The following is a 26,830-nucleotide window of genomic DNA, read 5'->3' on the forward strand; positions in this document are numbered from 1 at the left end:
CAAGCTATTACCACATCTCTAATCCTGTACATGTGCAATTGTGTCCTGGCAAGTAGTGGGCACATAATAAATACTTTGGACTAAATAACTGATTCTGTCAGGCCTAAGCTTAAGATTGTGTCACATGAAGATCTGCAGTGTTGTGGTAGAATCAGGTTAACAAGTCACCGTCAATGTTTTAATGAAAATGAGAAAGAATGGGAAAAAAGCAGAGCGGATTGTCCCAAGTATCATCATACCATGAACATTTTTTTTATTATTATATATGTATTTGTGTGGACTGGACCTTGGAGTAAAATGTATTTCCTGCTCTGTGTTGTGGTAAAAACTATTTGAAAAACACAACCTGCCCCCAGTGGCTCAGCTAAGGCTGTAGGATTTGGGCAGATTGCTAGGGTTTGAAGCCCTTACAAGTGTTTGAGGCAAATTCATTCCTCTGATCCATAAAGTGGGGATCATGCATGGAACCCTTCTCATGATGTGCTTGTGAGATTTAACTAAGTTAGCATGTGAAAAATACTGCAGTGACTTTTTGGGCACATAAGAATAATTTAGTTAATATGATTACTTGTTGAATCAATGAAGAAGTGAATGGAACTGAGATCTAATCTTCCTTTAAATTGTTCTGCCTGCCTTTTCCTAAACAAGCCTTTTCTTCTAGTGTTCTATAACAATGCTTACTTATTGATTCTGATTATGGTCATTATCCCTCTCACATGACCAAGGGGCACTCACGGACACCAAAACGTTTAGAGGTGCATACTCTACGGGTTCTAGTCATCCATTTGCAGAAAGACAAAGAAAGCATACTCTTATTGAGAAACACCTTTAATGAGTTAGTATGAACAGAGATACAAAAATATATTCGATAGCAGATGCAGTGTTTTTGCCAAGGACAACCTCCCAAGTTATCTCTCATTTAAGTGCCTTTCCCAGGTGTCTCTAGGTATCTCTCTTCATGTGTCTCCTTCCAAGTGCCCCTAAGTCGGTGGGTGCAAGCCCAAGTGACAGAAGCAAGAGCCCCCCTGCCTTCTGTGTTATATAGTTTCACTGTATGTAGTGAAGCCACTCAGCTCTGCCCCAAGTTCCCGAGTTGCTCCATTCAGGAAGCCAGGTTCACAGCATAATGGCACCTGCAATCCAAGATGGCTGCGTGTAAATCGGTGTGTGGGAAATGGTACCTCCCTTTTCTGGAGGTGTATCTATAACAAAGGCTCTATGGAGGCCCTGTATTTGTTTTATTTATAGCTGGGGGGTAGGGGAGGGAGAGGGTACTGGACAGGGAAATGGGAAGGTTGCTGTCAAGGAAAATGGCTGTAAACAACTCTAGGAAGGGCTACATAGTATATTTTAGGCTTTGCTGTGACAGTTCATTTTTTTATGCAACTACTCAGTCCTTGTAGCTAGGCTGTGTTCCAATAAAACTTTATTTACAAGCACATGCAGGTAGGAATACGGTCCATAGGCCAGTTTGCTGATACTTAAAACTGCTTTAGTTTACTTATGGTACAAAAGAGTTCTCTTTTGTCTTTTTAAAAACCATTAAATACTTCTAAAATTCTCAGCTTGAGGGCCATGAGAAAGAGGCAGTGGCCCGGAGTTGCCCACGGTCCTAGTTTGCTGATCAAGAACACAGTCTGCGCCAGCTGTCCGAGGATCACCTACGGACTAAACGAGTGCCCCCGATGCCCACGACTCGGCGTTTTCGCATCCAAGGCACCCGCCCCAGTGCCGCGCGCCTCCCACCCGCCAACCCGCCGAGCAGCGCGCGCCAGAGCAAAGCCTGCCTCTCTTTCGCTGTGATTGGCCAGGGAACGCCCCTCTTTGACAGGCATCGCTGGCAATCAATTGGACGCCGCAGGGCCCGGAGCCCCGCCCCTTCGCGCCCGTTGGAGGCGGGCGTGGGCGGGCCGTTGAGGAGGTGGGGCGTGGAGCCTGGTAACCGTTGCCGATAACAACGCCCCGCCCTGTCGCTGCGGGCGGGCGAGCCGGCGGGCGGCGCGAGGCTGGCGGCGGGAGCCGGAGGAGGAGCGGCCGCCGCCGCCACCGCCGCCGCCATAGAGACTGTAGCCGTGGAGACTGTTACTTACCAACGGGGAGCAACACGCAGCAGCCGCCGCCGCCGCCGCGGGAGCCGCTGCCCGAACTCCCGGCCCGAACTCCAGGTGACCGATGGGACCGACCCGGGCCCGGCCCGACCGGGGAGTGAGGGGGGCGGCAGGGACCCCGATCTGGGGGTCAGGGGCCGTCAGCGCAGCCCCAGCCGTTCACCACAAACGTCCGGGATGGTGCGCCCGTGGGACCCGCCTTCGTATTCCCAGTCCCGCAGTCGCAGCTGAGTTTGGGGGGCGCCCGGGGCACCTTTCCCTCCTTTCGACCAAATTCAGGGGAATTGACTCACTTTTTTACAAACTTCCTGAATTACGGGTGCCAGGGGATCCCCGTGTCATTTATCCTCAAATTCCCTGAATTGGGGGCCCCCAAGAAACCCATCTAAAACTTTTTCCCTCCTAACTTCCTGACTTGGGGACTTATTAACACTTTTATTCTTCAAATCCTTAAGTTGAGGACGCTCGGAAGCCCTCATTCTCCCTCAAGCTCCCGGGAATGTCCCCGGGACCCCCTCTCAAACTCTGTATTGGGGGGCCCGGGAACCTTTTCTAACCCTTTTACTATCGAAATCTCTGCATTTGGGGCACCCCGAGGAGCCCTCTCTTAAACTCCAGAATTGGGAGGGCCCGGAAGACTCCTCTCACCTTTACCCCAAATTCCTGATCTTGGGGTGACTGGGGACACTTTTCTTGACTCCCAAACGTACTGAATTTGAGGGCGCCCCTGAACCCCTTTCTCTTTAACTAAAAGTCGCGTGCGCCTGCCTTGGGAAGAACCCCGTCCTCCCACGTTTTCACTACAAACTTCGCCAGAACCAGGCTTCTCAGACCAGTTTCTCACCTTTTCGCTCGAAATCCTCGCGTTTATGGCTCCTCGGACACTCCCCCTATCCTTTTCAACCGCGCGTTCCGGAGCTGGGGGGGATCCTGGGTCTGCCAGCCCTCCCCCCCCCCCCGGAAGCCCCTTCTCACACCCTCACTCCCTATTTGGACTGATCGCGAAGGGAGGAAAGTCGAACCAAAGGTGTTTTTGTTTAATTTACTATTTTGTTAAATGACCCAAACTGCTGGGTGGCATTTTCTCCCGAAGTTAAGCGAGAGCGTGAATGTATTTGTGAATTTAAACCCCACCCCTTACCCTCCCTACCCCCCCCCCTTTATTTCTTTCATTTTCACTCTAGGAGAAACCAAGACTCTCCCTCCCCAGGCTCCGTCCTTATTGGTTTTTCTCTCCGCTGCGCTAGGAACGTCGTTTCCAGATCCTAGTGGCTATTTAAGGGGCCCCGGCCGAACTGCCCGGGCCATTCCAGCGGCGGGGGTGGTTCATCGTCCTAATTTTAACCTCCGGGTTGCCCCACAGGAATGAAGAAGGGCAGGCAGGATGCAGAGCCAGTCCAAGGCTGCCCTTTCCCTGGTCTCATTCCTGCATCTTGGTGTTCTGACAGTTCACCACACCGCCCCCCCCCCACTTATTTTCATGCTTGTGCAATAAACTGTCAATGCAGACTTCCATGAGTTAAATCCAAATTATCAAACTTAATCAAGATTCAGTGAAGACTTCCCTAACAAAGTAACATAATAATATGAATAGCAACAAAAAACTTTTTTTCCCCCTGCTTGCACATATATTGTCAACATGTTTTGATCTTTTTGCTTCATGCTCTGAATCATCATTCTTTGCTTATATGAAGACCCTTACCTCTGTCCTGGGGAGTCCTGGATTATCTGTTCTTTCTAGAGCTCAAGTTTTAAGACTTGAACTTAAACTCTAAAATAACCTAAGCAATAGCTACTCACCTTTTCCTACCAGAGTGTATGATACACTCCTCAGGAAAGGAATTTAATTTCTTCAATCACCAGCACTCCTTCACCTTGAAAGGTTTTGCAAAACACTGGGACAAAAAAATCCCATAATAATATAGGGAAAAGATAGGTGGAACAAGTTGAGAAAAAGCAATATTGAATTATTTGGCTCTTTGGTGACTTATTTTTCCCCAATTAACCCTCCCCCCAGAGGAATCTGGGAGTAGGGGGACAGTTATTAATTACCCCAAGAAACAAAATAAGTAAAATGAGCCTTGGAAATTCACTTGGTATTTGCTTTCTGGCTACAGAACACGTATTACTTTACTATGAGTTCATAGTGTTGATACTGGCTTTTGAACAACATTTTCACTGAAGCACCACAGGGATGGAGTGACGGACTGAGATGCAGGTGCTGGGAAGATGTCTGTCTGCATCTCACTCCTTGGGTCTAATTTTTGATTTCAGAGTTTAGGTTCTACTTAATTAATTTAACTTTAATTAAAACAATGCAGTTACAGTTTTGAGTGTACTTGTGGGACTTTTATAGTACTTGAGATTATTTTGCTTATAAAATTCCAGGGCCGCAAGGAACCAGATCTCATAACACATTTGACTTTTTTTCCATTAACTGCAGGTTGGGCTTTTCTTTAAATAGCTTGCTCCCTCCTGTACACACCTACTTATTTGTAAAATAGGAAACTTTTTTAGAAGCAGGGGAAGTTCTCGGAGAAACCGTGGCACTTGTTGGGCCCCTTCCTGGGTGAGGGGGCAAGAGGAGCATAGTTCTGGCCCAGGGTCTAAAACCCCCAGTCCGGTCTCACCCTGTAAATATATTGATATTTCTGAGTGAACTGAATGAGTATTCACAGTAGGTGGGGTACCTAAAGCTATAGGCAAGGTCTGGCCTTTTCGCTGAATGAGTCTGTGCCCAATTTATATACACTATGCTTCCAGTTTTCAGGTCTTTAGGGTTTGTCATAATGGGTTGTGTCTAAAGAAGGACACTTGGATTGCCTTCTAGAATTTGAGTGGCCATTAGCTCCGGCACTGGCTATGTTCTCTTAGACCTGTGCCTGGCACACAGTGTGTGCACTTAACATGTCAGATCAATGAATGAGATATATATTGGGAGTTAGAAAACTGAAAATCACCAGCATGCTTCTAAGAACCCCAAGATGGACAAAGGAATTCCTATAGAGAAAAAGGGGGAACCAGAATCAAGGGGTGTGGTGGGGAACTGGATAAGGCCAGGGGATGGAACTTGGGAACAAGAGCCAGGAAGAACCCACCTGGGAATTTGTATTTGGAAGATCCCTCTAAGAAAGGTGAGGAGATAGTGAGGTATTCCTACCAGAAGAGTCTGCCAGCTGCCTCTGGGCACATCCAGGTGCATCCTCCCTGACAGCTTTATGTTCAAGTGGGGGGTGGTCAAGCTAAGCTTGCAGTAATCCCCCAGACCTGCTTTCCTAGGCTCCACCCTTCCTTAGGAAATACACACTGGTCTTTCCCTGGCTGCTCAAGTTAAAGTGTAGGAATTAACCTGTTTCCTCCTTTCTTTCAAGTCATTGGCAAATCCTGATGAGCCATCTTTGATAGAGACCTAGAGTCTGACTATTCCTAGGCACCTCCCCACCAGCCCCTGGTCCATCGGCGCCTCTTCCTTTTAACCCGGGGTGCCACATTTTGTCTGGTTGTGGATTCCTTAGCCCAGAACAGTCCCGTGACTCCTGTCTTACGTAGAGCAAAAGCCAAAAGCCTTGCCCCATTCCAAGCTCTCCAACCCGGTACCTCTTTGATACTCATCACCCCCCATCATTCTGGCCTCAAACCCCACTGTCTGAAAAATCTTGGTCCAGGCACTTGGGTGTCTCTTCACTGCTTTAGGCCTTTTTCATACATCACCTCTCCAGGCTACTCACTCTTAGCCTCCTCTCCTGTTTTCTTTGTCTCCTTAACATTTACCACAACTTAGCACACTTGCTGTTTGTATTTGAATTATAGTCTCTGTCCCCTCTTTGTTGTCAGCTCATAAGGGAAGGGAGGGAGCTCTGTGTCTTTTATTAACTTCTGTATCCCTGGAGCTGAAAATAATTCTGGCACTGAGTAGACACTCGATAAATATTTGTTAAAGGAATAAATAAATGATTTCCTGCACAGCATTGCAATATGTAGAAATGAAGAGTTGTTCCATTTCTGCCACATATTTGCCACCCATGTGACTCAGAACAACTCCAGTGGGATGAATGGAGGCAGGGGGAGGGAAGAGGGAAATTTCAGACCCTAGTGTTGGATGCTGTAAATACGGGCTTTGGCATTCAAGTGTGATAACTCAATTAACTGAGTGACTCCAAGGAAGGGTTGGCGTCTGTGAAATAGATAATAATATCTGGCATGGTTTGTGTATGAAAAATAATTTCTATAAACCATTTAGCACAGGGCCTGGCAAATAATAGGTACCCCAGAAAGAGTAGCTATTTATTATTACTGTCAATATCACTAAGAAGCAACAAAACAGAAGTGACTTGGGACTCTTGTTATTTTGGCTTTCTGACTGGTCCCAAATGCTAGAGACTTTCAATAAATGTGTCTTGCATGATTGAGTGGGTGAGTCCTACCCTGCTTGTTCTGATGCCCTTTAAATAGTGTAGAAATTCACTGGTCCAAATATGTTACCTTCAAGCAGAAGGGCTCCAAAAAAATAAAAACAGAAACAGAAGCAACTGAATGCCCTACATCTTGGTTGTGGTTTATTTTTTTAAGAAGATTTATTTATTTATGCATACAAGAGCTGGGGTGCAGGCCAGAGGGGGTGAAAGGAAAGGATTCACCAGAGACAGAGCGGAGAGCAGAACAGGCAGATTAACTGAAATCCACTGCTGAGGGGAGCAGCGGGGAGACAGGAGAGGTCTGCTTCACCCTGTGGATTAGCTCCTTGGCTGGGGATTGTGCTGTAGTGGCTGCAGATAGCTTGACAGTGCTGAGACTTAACCCCTTGCACCACCAGGGAGGCTCTTGGTTGTGGTTTAGATCCCTCTGAAATTAGTCACCCCAAATCACCCTTTCCGATGGGCAGGAAGAATTTAGAGATGAAAACCTGTTTTCCTCCCTGTTGTCACTGGTTCGGAGGTGCCAACACAGTCGAGGCACCAGGAGTTGAAAGCTGACTCTGTCTTCCTCACCAGAACTCAGGTGAGGCCACACAGCCAGCTGCCGGCCTGCTCCTGGCTGCATCTCACGTCTTTCTCCCGAAATGCATTCCTGTTTCATGATGTTTCATGTGTTTAAAAACCCTGTTCTGTGCCGTGGCAACTCTTTATTTTTAGCTTTTGCAAATTCTATGACTTTCCAAAAAATCAAATCGACTTTGCAAGCCTGTAGGTGAGACATTCTGCATGAGGCTATCAGAAGCCATGACTCAGACCCGACTTGCCAGAGTCCACGGTTGCAAAGGAGGAAAAGCAAGCAAGCTAGAAAGCCATTAAAATACGGATGATCTTGAATAACTGCACAGGTCCATTTACACATGGATTGTTTTCCAATAAGTATATTGGAAAATGTCTATGGAGATACATGACAATTTGAAAAAAATTCATAGCACATAGCCTAGAAATAAAAATTAAAGGAAATAGTAAATATGTTTTGATTATATATACACATTATCATCTACTATATATACACATCTACTGTAAAGAGTTAAAATTTGTGAACACACACACAAACACATACACCCTATGTGACACCATTCACAGTTGCTAAGACTTCCAGTCAACAGCACGCTATTAGTAGTTTAGTTTTGGGGGTGTCAAAAGTTATACATAGATTTTTTTCACTGCTAGGGGGTTCAGTGCCCTTACCCCCAGACTTGTTCAAGGGTCAACCATATGTAGACATTACACCTAATGGCTCTATATTGATTATTTGCCATTTACTAAGTATCGAAGCCCAGGTGTACAAAATATGGTAAGCCTGTTTCTACATAGATCTCTGTAGGCATGTATGTGTTTGTGTATGTGTTACATATGTGAATTTAAGAATGGGGCTATGGGGCTGCTGGTATTCAGGGAAACTTTTCAGGAGGTGACCGTTAAGCTGAGGCTGAAGTGATGAGAAGGAGTTCAGAATTATGAGTCAGGTAGAGGATGGCAGATGCAAAAGTCCTGGGGTAAGAGGAATCAGCTATGTTGCTCAAGTCAGGGAAAGGCTGACGAGGCTGACCCCTGATGAACAAAAGGCAGAGGACCCCAGCAGCCATTCAGGAAGGGATATGAATTCTAACTATAAGTTAGATCATCAGTAGATTTCACCTCTTTGTGTAGTTGTCAGATATGTGGAGTCCAGCCATTTGCTGGAAAATGCCCTTTCTGGAAATCCGAATTTGTCCATTTACTCGTTTGTTGCTCTCTCAGAGAGAGCACTACCTTATGAGGTTACAAAGACCAAAATCCAACAAGGAGAGGGAGAAATTGACAAAAGAGGCTAGTTCTGGAAGTCTCCATAGGGAGCAGTGAGTCTGTGGAGGAGGGAGTCACCATTCCCCAGAGAGACCAGCAAAGGTGTCCAGTAGGATGAGCTTGAACCAAATCTCAGGTAGTGTTCTCAGCTTCAAGTGGGGAGAGTGGTGGTATGTTTGTGTTTCAGGAACCTGCGAGCAGCTCCTGCCAGCAGAGCAGAGGGCATGAGGAGATGAGCAGAGAGAGCAGGTTTCCCATGCTATGGCCCGGGGGTCAAAGCCAGTCTGCAGCCTGTTTTTGTAAGTAACAGTTTTGTTGGGACATTGCCACACCCGTTCCTGGGCATGCTGTCTCTACTTGTTCAAGACAACAGCAGGGTTGAGTATTTGCAACAGAGATAGAATGTGGCCTCCCCAGCCTACAGTATTTACTGTCTGAGCCTTTACAAGGAAAGTTTGCGGGCTCCTGGCTGGATGAGTGGGACTGGCACTGGGCCAAGAGGTTTGTGGGGAAGGAGCTTTGTGACGTTAGTAGATGCTTTGGAAGGCTTGGAGTCTGGGGTGGTAGTGGAGAGGTGACTGTTGCCATCCTCAGGCGGAGGGGCCAAAGACCTGCCCAAGTGCACCACTGGGGGGCTGGAGTTTCCAGGGTCCCAGGGGCTTCAGGGACCTGGTGACATGCTGTGGGAGAGAGGCAGGAGAAGCCGAGGGTGACTCTCAGTCAGCAGACATTGGGGATCAGGTAGCACTTGTCACTTCAATGAATCAGGGAGACCAAGGGGAGGGAGGAGTGGTGAGACTTGGTGAGCTTGAGGGGTCTGTGGACATCCAAGTGGGGACAGTTTTCCTGTAGGCAGCTAGATTTTGGGGTGTGGAGCTGAAAAGGGCAGTCCAGGCTAGTGGTCAGGACCTGGGAACTGTCAGCCTGTGACAGATGGTGTCAGTTGTGAAAATACCACCTGAGAGTGGCTAGTGAGAAGAGAAAGCCACAGGCAGAGCCAGAAAGGTTCGGGAACAGGAAACTTATAAAGGATTAACAGAGGAAAGTGGTTATTTTAAGTTGTGGAAATGTACATTTTTTTAAAGATTTATTTATTTATGCATACAGAACTGGGGTACAGGCCAGAGGTGCAGGGGCGGCGAGAGTCTTCACCAGAGACAGAGTGGGGAGCAGAACAGGCAGATCTACGAAGTACACTGCTGAGGGGAGCAGCGGGTTGGCCAGGAGAGGTCTACCACACCATGTGGATCTCCTCCGGGGCAGGCGGGAGTCGAACTCATGCGGAAGTGGCTTTGGCTTCTCAGTGCTGTGCTTTAACCCGCTGCGCCACCAGGGAGGGCCCGGAAATGTACATTTTTTAAAACATTTTGAGCTTTTTATATGTACAACTCAGGGGCACTAAGTACATTCACATAGTTCTTCAATCATCCCCGCCACCCATATTCAAAATTTTCTGTTTCCCCAACTGACATTCTGTCCCCATTAACTACTAACTCCCATTCCCTGTCCCCCAGCCCCTGGGGTTCACCATTTACTTTCTGTCTCTGTGGATTTGAGTCCTCTAGGGACCTGATATAAACGGAATCACATGGTGTTTGTACTTTCTTGCCCATTTATTTCACTGAACATCATGTTCCCAGTTTGTAACACAGGTCAGCATTGCCTTCCTTTTTATGGCTGAGTAATATTCCATTGCTTAGGCAGATGACATCGTGCTTATGCATTTATCCCTTGAATGCATACTTGAGTTGCTTCCAACCTTTGGCTGTGAGTCATGCTAAACAGAGAAGGTTTGGAAGGAATTCTTAGGTGGAGAGTGAACCTGGGGGAAGGCTCTGAAAATGAAGGAAGGAATGCAAGGTCTGGGTAAAGGGAAGAATGAGGCCTAATAGAGACCAAAGAGACTGAACTTGAACCAGTCCCATGGAAGTAAAGGAGAGAGGAAGAGTCCTCACAGAAAGACAGCAGGCTCGGCTCATGAGCGCCTGTCTGTAAAGCTGTTGAAATCATACTAATGATATAGAAGTGCATTCCTAAAGTTGCAGTGGCACTTCATTATGCTAATATTTTAAAATGCAAACTGTTTATCTTTTAAAAACACTGCCATGTTTCCAGGACACTTTTCTGTCCCAAAGGTGATCTGTAGGGCAATGCTGGGAAGCGGCTTCTGCAAATTACCAGCCCACAAAAATGTGTTCCTGCTCTGCCCTGGCCAGGGAGAACCCCATACACCCCAAAATACCACACAGCTTCCCCCTACCTCTCCCTTAGTCTCAGAATACTTAATGGAAAGACGTGGCCTGCTTTGAGAAAAAATATATTTGGAATTCATAAAGCAGCTCAAATGATGTGTTTCTAGCTTGTAAAGGAATTCTTTATTTTCTAAAAATCACCTTCGAGCAAGGACTTATTTACTTATGGATGAGAGCTCTCTGCTCTCATCCCTCTCTGCTCTCATCCATTTAGCAAATATTTATAGGTCCAAAATAGCAAACATCTGAGTAGCTTATAATTACTTAAATACTTAAGTGTATTAATATATCACCACATGGAAAGTTAAGGGGGAGAAGGTGTTAGAACTATTTCAACCATCGGTCACTAACATTGTGACCCAAAGTGAAATCATGAACTGGATATATTTCAGGAGCTTGTCAGTCCTGTTAATCCTGGTTGGTCATACAGTCCAACCAGGACTGTATGAAAAGCGACAAGCAGGGGTGACTAAAAAGTAGTTCTAGAAGCCCCCATCGAGATTCACTTTTGCCCATGAGTGCAGCTACACTACACAAGCCCAGCTTCTTTCCTTGTTCTAGTTCCTGCGGCCACTAGGGTTCTTTGTCCTTCTACTTGCTGAAGGTTGTAACCCTAACCTTCTCTCATGTTCTAGAAGATGATTTCTCCCACCTGCAGCTTCCCACTAATGAGTGCAATCCATAATCACTCCTATACCGTTTCCTGTGGCTCCTTGCAAAGACCTTATGATTCTTCCTTATCTTCCTCTCCTCCTGTTCACCCCACCCCACCCCTTCTGGTCTCATCAGCAGGAACACAGAGACACTTGCTTTCTCCTTTGTTAGCCAAACTGCCCCTCCCCTTTCTTGCAAATGCCCTAGTTCAAGGTTTGTCCTCCGTCCCCACGTCCCTTTCATTGCATCATCTTTGCAGTGAAAAAAACAGGGACATGTTCTGAGATGTCACTGTTAGAGGATTTTGTGTGTGGACGTCGTCGAACACAGTGACACAAACCTAGATGGGACAGCCTACGGCACACCAGGCTATGTGGGAGAGCCTGCCGGGGCCTTGTGCACGGAGACCTCCATGGCCCCCATGTCATCAAGTGAAGCATGGCGACTTCTCCGAGCAGATCTTTGTCTCTCCTCCCTCTGAAATGCCATTGCTGCTGACAAAACTCTTAACTCTCTTTTTCTCAAGCCCCTTCTCCAAAGCTGTACCTAGGAACATTGCTGAGCTGAGTGAGGAAACTTGTAAGACAAGGTGGCATTTCCTTTTCGGAGGGAAGGCCAAAGGTGAAGGCGGTCCTGTACCTTTTAGGAAGTGAGAAGCTTTCTGGCCCCACTTGCTGGGACACCCACCACCCCAAGTAGGAATAACCACTATGCCTTTAGAAATGATGAATTATCCCCTGGGGTGCAGAATCACTCCCTAGTCAGGGGTCACAGGGCCAATTTGCTTGAATTAACAAGGACTCCCCAATTGCCACAGCACCGAGATTTAGTATCACTAGTCTGCTTGCACTTGAAGGAGTTGACTGTTGTGTTTATTTTCTGTTCTCAGTTGTAAACTCCCAGAAGACAGGGACAGCTGTCCCTGCCACACTTCCCACACGCTTCATATCAGATATACAAGTAAATAAAGGCTGAGCCCTCCTTGTCTTCAGAGGGCAAGACCCACATCAAGTTCTAACGAAAAGCTAAAGTCAAGGAACCTTTGCCTGGTAGCTCCCTGCTTAAGAACTCCTTATTTTGTATTCCGTCCAGATGAACATTCCAATTCTTTCAGCACATACCAGACTCCAGAAATTGTAATCAAAGACCCCTACTGTTACTGACTTCCCTTTTTGCCCCACCAAAATTGCAAATCAAGTTCTTTTCCAGAAAGTTCAGGGGTCTTCCAGGGAAATAGGAGTTTTATAATCAAACTGCCTCATACCACAGGATGTTAAGTGCTGGATTCTGTATATGAGCCATTTGCAAGTGCTTGGTTCATCTTGGCTTGGCTTTGGAACTTTTCAAAGATTTCACTCAGCTAAAAAGTCTATTTGAAATAAGTACAACTATGTCTATTACATTTGATTCATCAATAAAATGTGGCCTTCCAGACTGCTGAGCAGATGAACGAGTTCTCCTTTCTTGCAAGTGTGTGGGATAACTTGTTTTTGTTGAATGCCTTGGCTTTTGCTGTGACCCTAGCTGCGTGTGGAAGGTCGGAACCCCGCTTCCCCGTGCTGGGGGAGCTAGTCACCGAGGAAAGTGGAACTTATTTCCTGGAAGGCAGCAATTAGAACTCTGGTTCCCATTGTGAAAGACTCCAGCGCTGTTCCCTGCTCAGAGCTCCCCAGACACAGCTGCTAGTCCAGGGTGACTCCGGCAGCTTTGGTGCACAAATGTGGGGTGGACTTTGAGGACACCTGCTGTATTGGGTGTCCCCCCTTCCCTTTCCGCTTTAAGGACGGTATTAGCCAAGTACCTAGCTGAGGCTCAGGGGAGCCCACATCTCTGAAATAGCTACTATTGAACCCCACATTCTTGTTAGACTGCCATGAGTCCTAACTGGGATTAGAAGAAATGGTTTTTTATTTATTGAACTTTTATTTCTATTCTGCATATGTGATTCATTTTTACAGATTCTAGCTCTCTGCTGTAATTCTTATCTATATTTAAACGTTTTAGCTGCAGTTGCTTTAAAGTCTGTGACAGATAATTACAAAATCTGGGGCTACCTGGGGTTTGTGTCTTTACCCTATTTTTGTTTTGTTTTTAGATTATAATTGATAGAACATCACATTAGCTTCAGGCTTTCAACATAATGATTCAGTAGATGTATACGTTGTGAAAAGATCACAAGAAGAACCTAGTTAACCTCCAGTAGACTACAAGCAGCAATTCACAGTAACAGTTTTCCCTCTTGTACTGAGCTTTTAAGAAAGGCCTCCTGGTTTAGCAACTTTCAAACAAACAATACATCTGTTGACTATAGTCACCACGAGGCATATTACAGCCCCAGGGTTTATTGATTTGAGCAGTTCACCCAATTTTCCCACCCTTTACAAACTCTGCCTCTATTAATTTTTTTTCAGATTCCACATACATAAAAGATCATATGGCATGTGTCATTGTCTGTCTGGCTTATTTCACTTAGTATAACACACTCAAAGTCCATCTGTATTGTTGCAGATGGCAGGATTTTTATGATAGAATGTTCTATTGGGTATATCTGCCACATTTTCTTTATCCATTCATCCACCTTACGTATAAAATGGATACTTAGGTGATTTCCACAGAGGTAAGTATTAATGTAAGCCAATGAGCGAGACAGATGCACTTCATTGGTAGCAAGTCCCCTTACTGTTTCCCTATAGAAGCCCTGAAATAATTATGTGTTTATTTGCCTTGTTACGGAGCTCGGAGACAAAATGACGTAAGACGTATACCATCTGTCATGGAACTCTAACTGTTCTGGGCCATGGAAAGCCTTCCAGTTCTAGGAATTCTTGTATAAGGGAATTGTAGATGTTGGGCATGGAAACATCATTCTGATCAGCCGCTATTATTATTAAGCGCCGTGAAAACTTCTTAAGGGGTCTTCAGAGTTCAAGGGGAGAAACTGCCTTTTATACCTAGTGGGAAGGGCCAGCATTCCAGAAGTTCTGAGAAATGTGTGTCCCTTGTGCTTCGACCTGGAAAAGGTGCAGATGCCTCATAAGATCCTTTGGGCGGTTGCAGAGAAATGCTGCCACCCCACCCCCGCCCCAGCTCCGCCAGCCCGACTTGCTTTTCTCCTGGAGTTGTCTCATCTAGGTCCTTTGCCGTCAGGCTGTCAGTGAAGAAAGGGACATGGGCGCCCAGCCTGAGTCAGACCCTGCTGCGGCAGCTCTGCTCCTTGCCCCTTCGGGGTTCGGGCTCCAGTCCTTGAAGGGTGCGATTACCTCATCTTGCCCCCTTGTCACCCTGCTAGCCCACTACCCCCTTTCCCATCCTAGTCAGAAGTCCCTGTCCATCCCACCGTTCAAGTGTCTTGTAAGAGCCTGTTTCTGCCGCTCCAGACCCGCGCTGTGCGCTCGACCTCCTGATTTCTCCCCTCGCACCAAAGGTAGCCACAGATGCCGAGTTCTGCCTTCTGAATCTTTAATGTTCCAGCGCCCTCAACAGTTACCCGAGGCCGGTGTGGAGGGCTGAGGGGAGGGAGGCAGGTGAACATGATGTGTTGTGGACCCCATGGCATACTGGTGCATTTCATGAAATCGCTCAAATCTGTAACTTATTTCTAAACATGATTAAATGATAAAACATACTGGCAGTGTCCAGGGTGGCTACACAGTGTGTCCTTGGAAACAAACATCTACCTTCCAGTCAGCGTGAGGTGCTGGCCTCGTGCTCCCCCAAAGCACACACTTGCGGGGGATTCATGTTTACTAGCAGATAAGAGGAAATCTACCAGTGGTCTGAGAAATATTTGTAGGGCAAATTGTTTTAAATTTGTGAACTGTATTCATTACATATTTTTCTGCCAATTGGCAAAAGTACCTTTTTTCTTGCATAAAGTCTACAGGACATTCAAGTAAGCGACCCCAGGGAGTGGGGGTTGGCAAGCATCGCTATGAAGGGCCAGCTCAAGTGTGTTTTATGCTCTGCAGGCCAGATAGTCTCTAACTGCAGCTACTCAATTCTGATGTTGACAACACATGGCAAGTAGGTTTGTTGATGTGCCAGGAAAACTCTGTGGGCACTCAAGTGTGAATTGCATGTGTCACAAAATATTTTGACTTTGATTTTCTTTTTTTATCATTTAGAAATGTAAAAACCATTCTTAGCTTATGGGCCATACAAAGCCAGGGTGTAGACTGAGACTGGGGCTGTGGTTCCCTGACCTTTGCCCTAAAGGGTGGAGTGCAGTGTTCTGTCCAGCAGTCGCTCCCTATCCACACCCTCTGCTCCGACCCCACCACCCGTGTCTGCCCTTCTCCATCTCCTGCCATGCCAGCTTCTTCTGCTCTTGCATGAGTCCATTCTCATTTCTGCCGCCCCGCCACCCCTGCCCATAGTGGTGAGGTCTTCCTACTCCCTCCCCCCGGTCCAGGGTCAGAGTAAAGATTCCTCTGCCCGTGGCTTATAGTACCATGTTCCACCTGGGTCTGTGCCTGCCACCCTTTGCCATCTCAGAAGTTACTTGTGTGTGTGTCTCTGACACAGTGAGGACACAGATTCTGACTGTCTTTGTGGGACACTAAATAGAGCCATTACTTGTTGATTTGACTGGAGTTCTCACTAGACCTTGGAAATCTTACCTACCTCTAAATACCACTTTGCTGCCTTTCTAACAAGATCATGTGAGATATTTGTGAATTAAGAGCTGATGACTTATTCTGGAAGCCTGCTTGGTCATGATTGTCCAGTTAAAACACCATGCATGTGAGTCATGTGCTTAATCTTAAATACTATTTTTTTAATTTTTAAAAAAGATTTTATTTGTTTGTGCATACAGAAATGGGCTACAGACCAGAGGTGCAGGGACCATGAGTGGATTCACCAGAGACAGAGCGGGGAGCAGAACAGGCAGATTGAGGAAGTACACAGCTGAGGGGAGCAGTTGGCATGTCAGGAGAGGTCTGCCATGCCATGTGGGTCACCTCCAGGGTGGGGATCGAACTCGCACTCAAGCGGCCACAGCTTGGCTTGGCTTCACAGTGTAGTGCAGTTCTCCAACCCGCTGCACCACCAGGAAGGGCCCTAATCTTAAATGTCCTAATAGTAACATTTTATCTTATTTTTTAAGATTTTTTTTTTTTTGCATACAAGAACTGGGGTACAGGCTAGAGGTGCAAGGGATGAGAGGATTCATTGGCGACAGAGTGGGGATCTGCTAAAATACACTGCTGAGGGGAGCAGCAGGGAGACAGGAGAGGTCTGCTGTGCCATGTGGGTCAGTTCACTAGCTGGGGATCAGACTCATGCTGTAGCAGCTAGGGACAGCTTCACAGTGCTGTGCTTTACCCCCTTGGGCCACCAGGGAGGGCCCATTTTAAAAAGTAAAAACAGACAGGTAAAATTAACTAGAACAATATATTCAGTCCAATCCAATAATTCTAAACATTGCTGTTATAATGTGAAATCTATGTGGAAAAATTATCAGCTATTTCATGTTCTTAATAACATGCTAAATTTGACTCCTACAGTGTGTCTTAGTTTGGACTGGCCAATGTCAAAGGCTCAGCAGCCCCAGTCGACCAGCTGCCATGCATTAGCCAATGCAGGTAAAAGTTAACATGAAGGCAGGCACAACTTTTAGCTCATCCCTATTTTTTTTTTTTTTTTTAAAAAAAGCATCTACCACAGCTACGCCCATAACAACATGCGACATGGACTGTGTGGTGGGGTCCCGGGGGCCCTCCCGTGTGGCCTAGGGGTGCCGTGGGCTGTGCCGCCACGCTTTGTGCCCTTGAGCGATGGTCACACAACAACAAAATCGCCAAGGACACATTTCTCAGAATGGGTCCCCTTGCTAAGTGACTGATGGTCGTGTCTGAGTGACTAAGTGGTGTCTAGATAGCCACAGCTCTGCAGTTTCAGGTCGCTCACTGGCGTGAAACGCTAAGTCAGCTGACTGGAATGTTTCCTATTTTCTAAAGCGATCATTGCTGGGCTTTGCAAACAGGCGTCCAGAGCCAGGCTCCTGAGTGGGTTGATTCCACATTTTGTAATGACCATTTCCGGCTGGGAATCCTAAGGGCATTGCCCATAAATCTGCTTACTTCCTCTCTTGCATCACAAAAGCTGTCTATTTTCATTGTAAACATTTTAAATAGTGTTAAGAGGTAAAGGAAAAAGGAATCTCTGGCTTTCTCCTCTTTCTCCCCACATACCCCTTCCATCACTGACTAAATTTACTGTGGATTCTTTCAGATATATTGTATGAGGATAAAACATACAATTTGTACTTTATAATTTTTAATTGAGATATAATTCAACATTGAACGTGTAAATGTAATGGACTTCTGTGTCACAAGCCTGGGTGTCCATCCTGAACATTCCGTCACTCCCCAACCCCCCAAAAAACCCACCCCATCAGCAGCCACCTCCCATCCCCCGACCCCCTGCCACCACCTTCTGCCTGTGGCTGTGCCTGTTCTGGACTTTTCTCACCAGGACACATACAGTGTGTGTCTGATTTCTCTTGTCCTCAGGCCCCACCCCCTGGTAGTGTAGTAGGTCTCAGTGCTTTATCTTATTTATGGCCGAGCTAACAGATTTTCCCTTTGCCAAAGAAGGGTCATACAGTTGTACTTTTCAGCAGCCTGCCTCTTTCATCGAATATTGAATCAGTATATTTCTTACCGTAAGTTGTGAGTCTAGTTCGCTCTGTCCACATAGCAGTGTGACCTCGTACCGCATGAATGTGTCCGGACATATTAGCTCCATATCCTTTCCCACTCTTCAACAGTGCTGCAGCAAACATTCTATTTGGGCGCGTGAGGTGTTTGCAGCTTCCCAGAAGGGGAATTGCTGGGTGGAAGGGACTTCTGTCCCTTTCACTCACAGTCACACTCCATTCTGACAGTGAAGACTGACAACTGCTTGCCTGCGGTGCGCCACCTGCAGCATCACTGCTGGCACCCCTCCTCCCCCTCTGCCTTGTTCACCTGTGCTTTACCTTAGGTTTAGGTCCCATTCATAAAATAGCAGGTCCCAGATCTTTTGACAGTCGGGTGAAATGCAGTATCCTCCTCCCGGGAGAATGCACAGTGAACATGCCCAGCATATGTGACTTGGGAGATTCTTGGACCAGAGCATCCTCTCACCAGACCAGCCTCGACTTCAGGAACACATTCCCTGTCGGCTCTACTCTGTCCATTTCACAACCCATGAGACTGACTCAGCCCCCGTCTGTCACCAGGAGCTGCACCCAGGCCCTCGAGTGCCTCCGGGGGAGGCCCGGCCGCCCTGCCAGTTTGTGTGCCACGCAAGTCCACACTTGTTGCCTTGACTCGGAGCTGCCTCTCACATAGCAATGGCATTTCCCCACCCCTGGAAGCCCTGTTGGTGTGTGGTTTCCTGCTCTCTGCTACCTTGCCTTGATACTACACCAAATACTCCTTCTGCTGCTTTCCCGACAGAAGGCCTGTTCCAATGTCCAGTGAGCAGCTGGAACCACCCTCCACCCTCTGGATCAGGGGTGGGTCACCTTTTCCCTGTCCCACTCCCTGGCATCTACTTTGTAATGGATTTGCCTCTTCTGCACATATAAGTGGAATCATCATATACTTTATCTCTTGCGTGGGATTCTCCTACTGAGCACACTGTGGTTTATCCCTGTAGTCGGGTCAGTGCCTCATGGCCTTTTAATGGATGAAATCTATTCCACTGAATGGACTGGCCAAATTCTGTCTATTCATCTGTTGATGGCCACATGGGTTGCTTCTACTTTGGAGCTCTCATGAATAATGCTGCTATGAATTTTTGTGGACAAATTTTTGTATGTACAATATTTTCATTTCTCTTGGTGAAGGTACTTAAGAATGAGATTGCAGAACCACATGGTAACTCTTCATTTAGCTTCTTTTTTTTTTAAGGTTTAATTATTTATGCATACAAAACTGGGGTACAGGTCAGAGGTGCGGGGATGGTGAGAGGATTCACCAGAGACAGAGAAGGGAGCAGAGCAGGCAGATCGACGAAGTATACTGCAGCTGGGAGACAGGAGAGGTCTGCTGCGCCATGTGGGTCACCTCTGGGGCTGAGGGTCAAACTCCACTGAAGTGGCTGTGGCTCGCTTGCAGTGCTGCACTTTGACCTGTTTCACCACCAGCGAGGGCCCCGCATTTAGCTTCTTGAACTGCCATGTTGTTTTCCACAGGGGCTGTGCCATTTTACATCCCCTCAGCAGTATAGGAAAGAGGGTTCCAATTCCTCCAGTCCTCACTAACCCTTGCCATTTTCTCTTGTTTTTATTAGAACCAAATGAAGTGGTATCTGGTGTTTTAACGATTCAGACATATTCCAAAAAGTGTGTTAGGTGATTTCTTCATTGTAGACTGTCATAGAGTGTAATGACACAAACCGAGATGGTAGAGTCTCCTACACACTAGGCTCTAGTGGGTCTGTTGGGATCACAGTCATGTGTTCAGTCCATCGATGGCTGGAATTAGCTAAGCAGAGCATGACTGTATCTTCTTTGGAGAAGTGTCTATTCTAAGTTGACACCTTTATATATATATAAACATCATTTTGTGCATTTTCCCATCTCAGTTGCAATCCCCTTGGGCTTCCCATCACCAAATCACCCATGTGCCATCACCGTAGTCCAGTGCGTTTCCCTCCCCAAGTTGACATCTTTTACACTTTTCTTGAAGTTCCCCCAAACCCTTAAGTATGAAGGGGGAGGGGCCATATAAAAGCTACTTGAGAGGTTAAAATGAACAGGACAAGAGAATGTCCTCTCCCTTGTAACATAGCTCTAGCTCTAACCTAGAGACTTCTGGAAATCCTGCATCCTCCTCCTCTAGGAGGGAAACAACACCGGGATGTTGGTCCTTACACTCAGTGTCCTTGCAAATGCACACTGCAATTTCTAGAGTGCTATTTGTCCAGAATTATTTTGGGCTCTCTTATAGAGACATGAGTCTAGAACTGGGTGGGCAAACTGTCCCATGGGCTGAATGTAACCCACCACCTGTGTTTGTAGGGCTGAGTGCTAGAAATAATTTTTTTTTTTACATTTCTAAATAGTTAGGGGAAATTAGATGAATGAATAATAATGTGGAAATGTGAAGCTATATGAAATTCATATTTCAGTGTCTGTAAATAGTTTTATTGGCACATGGCCATACTCATTCATGTATATAACAACTAAGAAGACTTTTGCTCTGATGCACATATTGTTACATAGTCCAGTAGAAATTATCTGACCCACAAAGCCTAATGTAGCTGACCCTTAAACAACATGAGGTTTAAGGTTGTCAATACCCCTTGCACTCAAAAATCTGAGTATCCCTTTGACTCTCCCCAAACTACTCTTTGTCTACCATTGACTAGAAACCTTGTCAATAATAAAGTTAGTTAACATATATTTTGTGTATTAGTGTATTATTACAGAAAAGCAGCTAGAGAAAAGGTTATTAAGAAAACGAAAGGGCCCTCTCTGGTGGTGCAGCAGGTCAGGACGCAGCACTGCAAACTAGGGGCAGCCGCTTCATTGTGAATTCGATTCCTGCCCCAAAGGTGACCCACATGGTGCAGCAGACCTCTCCTGTCTCCCCACTACTCCCCTCAGGAGTGTACTTCATCTACCTTGCCAGTTCTGCTCCCCACTTTGTCTCTGGTAAATCCTCTCACCACCCCTGCACCTCTGGGCTGTACCCCAGTTCTGTACGCATAAGTAAATAAATCTTTAAAAAGAAAAAAAAAACACATGGAAGAGAAAATACAATAATAATACTGTGCTTTATTTGTTGGTACTGTCAATTTATGTGATCTGTTCACCAAAAACTTTGCGTCACATCTAAGTAGACCGTGTAGTTCAAACTGACATTGTTCAAGCGTCAGTTGTGTTTTGTTTGCAAGGAGAAGCAAAATTATTGCTCAGACACAAAGGTTGTGTTTGCCAATATTTTATGTTGGACAGTTTTACTGTGGGATGTAACAAACGATAAGCAGCTCACGTAACTAGCATACAGGATAATAACTTAACAAGCCAGAAAAGCGAGACGAGTGCTCTGACTAACATGTCCATTACCTGGAATACTGTTATTCCAGGTAAGGGAGGATTGACAGGAGCGAAGTCCAGATTTAGCCGAAGTCTACTTTTCTACCATTTGGTTCCCTGGAGTGTCAGCCTAGCCATTCAGGACCCCCAATGAAACGTGGAAGCCCCTTGTGAAAAGAGTTCAGTGCAAACAGGGCTAAGATGCTGGTCTTGGCAGCAAGGTAAGCTCCTGCAGGGACCTCTGCGCATTTTCACCTTTGCTGGCAACGATTTGCCTTTATCTCAGCAGCAGCTAATGCCCCAGTGTCTTTGGAGAGTTATTTAGATCAGCAGAGTCGAACTTACCCGGAACACTGTGTAAGTGCTCACCAGCTTGGAAGGCTGGAAGTCCGCACGTGGCAGCCTCTCCCCTGGCTGTGGCTCCCGTGGCGTCGGCGCCCCGAGGAGGGTATTGCTGGGCACGATGCTGCTGGCTCCCTGTGTGCTGCCACTGACTCAGTCTGCTGACTTTATTCTGCCAACACTCCTACTGATAAAGTCCTGACACCTAACTTGAAAGCAAATTCATTAAAAAATATTCAAAACAAGTTAAAACCATTCAAAACAAGGCTTTAAAGGATGGGCTCAGAATCATCAGTCAGTGCACAGCACCTAGAACTTTTGCTGTCAGACTCTTTCCAGAAGCTCAGGAGCGCTGGTCTCGCACATGGCACTGGCTGTGTTTGGCCAGCTCGCCCAGCCACGTCACGCACACCTGGACCCCATGCCAGCTGGGACGTTTATGAAACCCTGTGGATTCTTCAGTAGTGCTTAACATTATTTTTCACTTCCTTTAAAGGAGAGAGGAATAATATTTACCTTTTATCTCCTGTTTGCTATAATTAAAGGAGTCTGCCGGGCACTGTTCATCTCAACAGGCTGAATTCACTGAGCTTTTTTCTTCTATAAGATCCCACCTTTTAAACAATTCTGCAGCATCCTGGTCTTTCTCCCTGTGACCTTTCTTTTTTGACTTTTAGACCCCAGGAAACGAGGTTAGGTTGAGAACAACACGTGGGGTGGTGGTGGGAGGGGTTTCCTCCCCGCGGTCTGGAAATATGGGCTCACCAACATGCCCCTCTTGGTAGCCATCTCTCCTGGAGAGAGAAAGGTTGCGCCACCTGTTACCTGGTGTGCAGACTGTGCACCCCGGAGCAACTTCGGACATGAATTGCTGCTGCAGGACTAGGTGCCCGTGTGGGGAAACCAACATCTATAGCCAGTTGTCTTTGTGATGGAACACACTGGAACAGTGGTACAAAGTCAGAATCCATAATACCCAATCAACAAGGGGAAAAATCATGTTTAGAGATTAAAAAAAACAACAAAAAACTATTTCTATGTTGTCAGCCCTTTTATAGACAGTCAAAATCCCATCTAACGTGCGTTCTGCATGACTTCAGAATTGTTTGTTGTAGCTGATTTTATTTTAGAGTTAAGACATCACAGCAACCACTGTTAGACCCAGGGAAGAACCAGAACTTTGGGATAAGTGTGTCAGCAGATTCGTCTTAATCCCTTGTCACAGGCTGGTCAACACCAGCTACCAGAGATGCAAATCAGGTGCATGTATGTGGTTCGGGTGGAGTGGATACTGTGGAACTCATGACTGTCCCCTGCTCTCTGTTCTGGACTGGCAGATGTTGCTGTCTTAGGTGGCCTCAAAGGCACAGCATTCCTGGACTTGGTGATTTCTGTAGGGAACTATTGCCAACAAGCTTACTTCTCAGCCTATACTGACTTATATAACAAGGCTCATCGACGCTGCAGTCCTCAAATTTGTGAACTTAAAAATTTAAGCGTCCTTCTTGAGTTGTCCCAATTCAGAAATCCAGCCCTCAGTGTCATTGATAGGTTCTTGGAAGCTGCAGTTTTATAAGTGACGTGACAAAACAGAACCAGGTCATTTTTTCATTTTGTTTGTTGTTGGCTGGATTCCTTTTACTCTCATCAGTGGTTTAACAAAGTGACTTTGAACAAAATAATGTTGCATGAGGACCTGCTGTCTATGGTGGTAGGATAGGTAGGTGGTAGGATAGGCTTGGACCCTGCTTTCCTGCTAGAGACAGGGTGGGCCCTGCAGCCCGAGCCTGCCTCTGCTCCTGTGATGGTGCCACCTCCCTGTTCTGCCTCTTCTCCAGGAAATGAGTGAATTACAGCACTTTCTGCTCAAGACTGCACACCTGTCTGAGTTATATAGTGAGGCTCATCTATACATCTTTAAAAAATATATATGTATATATATGTATGCATATATATCTCACTATAGTCCAGTAGTCCAGTATTTCTGCTAAAAGTTGGGAAGTTCTCCCCGGAAGAACTGTCATAGACACAAGCACTCTTTACCTAAATTGTGTGTTCAAGTTCAAAGTCACACACTCCGCAAAGTATACCCTGTGTGTTCAAAGAAAAGATATTTACAAATCATGTATCTGATAAGAGGTTGATATCCAGAGTAACAACCTGCAAACTGAGATCCTGCAACTCAACAACAAAAAACAACATGACTAAGAAATACACAAATATGGGCCTCCATAGAGGTTCAGGGGTTGAAATCTCAGCGCTGTCAAGCTATCGCCAGCCACTGTGGCCTGAGTTTGATCCCTGGCTAGGGAGTGACCCACAGGGTGCAGCAGACCTCTCCTGTCTTGCTGCTGCTCCCCTCAGCAGTGTGTTTTAATAGATCCATCTGTTTGCTCCCCACTCTGTCTCTGGCAAATCCTCTCATCTTCTGCACCTCTGGCCTACACCCCAGTTCTTGAACGCATATAAATAAGTAAAAATATATCTTTTTTTTAAAGAAATAGGCAAATGTTTCTTTTCTTCACCAAAGAAGTTATACAAAATGACCAATATACACTGAAAAGATGTTCAACATCACTAATCATTATGTAAATACAAATCAAAACCACAGGCTGTCACTTCACACCATTAAGATGCTATTATTAAAAAATATATATACATATATATATATTTGTGTATATATATATACACACACACACACACACACACACACACACAGGTATCGGTGAGGATATAGAGAAACTGGAAGCTTGTGTACTGCTAGTGGGAATGTGAAATTGTGCAGTTGCTGTGGAAACCAGTGTGACTGTTTCTCAAACGCTTCGGCATAGAATTACTAAGTGATGTTGCAATTTTACTTCTGGGTATATACCTCAAGGCTTAAAGATATATGCACATCCATGTTCACATAAGGTTGAGGCGGCCTGGGCAAGGCTGGGGGTGGGAACCTTGAATCTGGGGCTGTTCCTGTCTACATTCCTGGAACCTTCTAACCTTGAGCCTCCTAAAGTCTAGGAACTGCCTGCATTCCGGGGATCAACTCAGCTCAACTGGCACACTGATAAGCGTTGCTGATTAATTGTTTCAGAAACAGAAGTAGCTTCCCTGTGCTGTAAAAACTTACCCGGACTCCCCAGCGGGCGTGACTCACTGACCTCTACTCTGTCTTTGGGAGTCTGTGAACCTTGCACTGGAGTGCAATGAAGCTCCTGCTTGTTAGAAACATGGGCTGACCGCCCGTCCTGTAACTGCCTTTCTGTTCATAGCAGCATCATGACAATAACTAAAATGTAACAACAGCCCTGGAGTCCATCAAGAAATGAATGTGGTAACCACACTGTGGTTCATCCATACAGTGGAGTATAAAGAAAGAACATTCACACACATGCTACACTGTGGATGAAACTGGGAGACGTTATGCTCATGAAGTCAGGTCATCACAGAAAGGCAAATGTGCACCTCACTCACAGGAAGTCCCCGGAGTAGGCGGATCCATAGTGAAAGCAAGGAAGGATTGTGGATGCCAGGGAAGGAGCTAGAACTGGACTGTAGATTCCTCAAGTTGTCCATTTCTTTTGTCTTTTTTAAAAAAATTATTGAAGTAACATTGATTTATAATACTCTATAACTTTCAGGTACAGCTTTGCAGTTCAACATTAGTATATAATAATTATAACTGACTTCAAAAGTTTGGTTTCCATCCTTCACCATACAACTGACCCCCTTTAGCCAATTGACTAGCCCCCCAAACCCTTTCCTTTTTGGTAACCGCCATTTTGTTTATAGTCTTTGCAAGGTTGTTTTCATCTTGTTATATTTCTTTATCTCCCACCTATGAGTGAGATCATTTGGTGCGTGTTTTTCTCTGTCTAACTTATTTCATTATGCATAATCTCCTCAAAGTCTATCCATGTTTTCCCCAGTGGCGGGGTTGCATCCTTTTCTAGAGCTGAGTAGTGTTCCACTGTTTCTACGCACCACATCTGCTTTGCCCATTCCTCCAGCCCTGCCATTTAGGATTAGTTCCCTTATGTTGGCTGTTAGGAATAATGTGTGATGAACATCGGGTGCCTTTCAAATTCATGTGTTGGTATTCTTGAATAAATACCCAGAAGTGGGATCACTGTATCATATAGTAGTTCTATTCTAACATTTTTGAGTAATCTTCATACTGTTTTCCATAGAGACTACAGCAGTTTACATTTTCAGCTGCAGGGTGTGAGGTTCACCTCTGTGTCCTCTCCAACACTAGTTTTCTGTCTTTTTGATTTAAAATGATATTTCGTTGTGGTTTTGATTTTTATTTCCCTAGAACAGTGATGCTGAACATCTTTTCATGTGCCTATTGGCTATCTGTAGGTCTGTTTATTTTTTGTAAAAAAAAGCGAGTGTATACTGATAAATTTCTTAGTTTTTGTATAGTGGCATTTATAAGTCAATAGGGAGCATTTTCAACAGGGACAATGAAGACTGAATTAAGCAAACTGATGCTTGTGGGTATGATAATTTACTAAGTGTATAATTAGCTACATTGAAATGATAGATGGTATCATTTACTAAATACTTAATTAGTTAATCTTTCCTTTACAGAACTTAATGCTCCTAGGCTTTTATTATAAATTGATGTATTTTCTTCCCAGCTTCAAACATTTGTTAAGAAGTTCAGTTTAAAACTTAAGAAGTATTAATCATTATTACAATTTTTTAGTAGTCAATGTTCTGGAAGCTTACTCCTTGGTTTTCCTACCTTCCCTCTTTCTCCCAATAGTCTAAAAGGGTATTTAAGAAACATAAGTGAGATCCCACCTGGGGCTTGCCTCAGCAGTTGGAATTAAACCCTTACTTCTGACTATGCCTTTGGAACCTCTACTGATCTCTCTAGGTCACTGCCCTTCTCTGCCATAGGGCCTTTGCACCTGCTATTCTTTGTGCCCAGACAGTCCCAAAGACCTGATCTTACCCTTTCTCAAGGACCATTAGGTTTCAGCTAAATGCTGTCTTCTGTGATGCCCTTAACTGGCCTATCAAGAGTTGAGTCCCTCTCCGCCATCAGCTGTCTCCCTCCTGTCTCCTTTCTTCTGGCCCAGATCTTGCTGAAATAACTATGTATATAAGGTACCTTGTTCTTTATCTGATGCCCCTGTGCAAGAGCATTATCTCCCCAGCCCTAGAGGTGGAGAA

The 26,830-nt window shown here is 45.6% G+C and overlaps 1 protein-coding gene across 2 annotated transcripts in view; it reads left to right on the top strand.

Moving 5' to 3' along the window:
• The first annotated feature begins 1,895 nt into the window (after positions 1-1,895).
• Positions 1,896-26,830, top strand: part of RFX2 (regulatory factor X, 2 (influences HLA class II expression)) — an 87,206-nt gene continuing 62,271 nt past the window's right edge. For both annotated transcript variants that reach the window (XM_004689306.2, XM_004689307.2), the window contains exon 1: positions 1,896-2,165. The gene's annotated coding sequence lies outside the window, so the exon portion shown is untranslated. The remainder of the gene's footprint in view (positions 2,166-26,830) is intronic.

The sequence above is a fragment of the Condylura cristata genome, unplaced genomic scaffold, assembly GCF_000260355.1.
Source record: "Condylura cristata isolate star-nosed mole 26May11 unplaced genomic scaffold, ConCri1.0 scaffold00025, whole genome shotgun sequence".
NCBI classification, from domain to species: domain Eukaryota; kingdom Metazoa; phylum Chordata; class Mammalia; order Eulipotyphla; family Talpidae; genus Condylura; species Condylura cristata.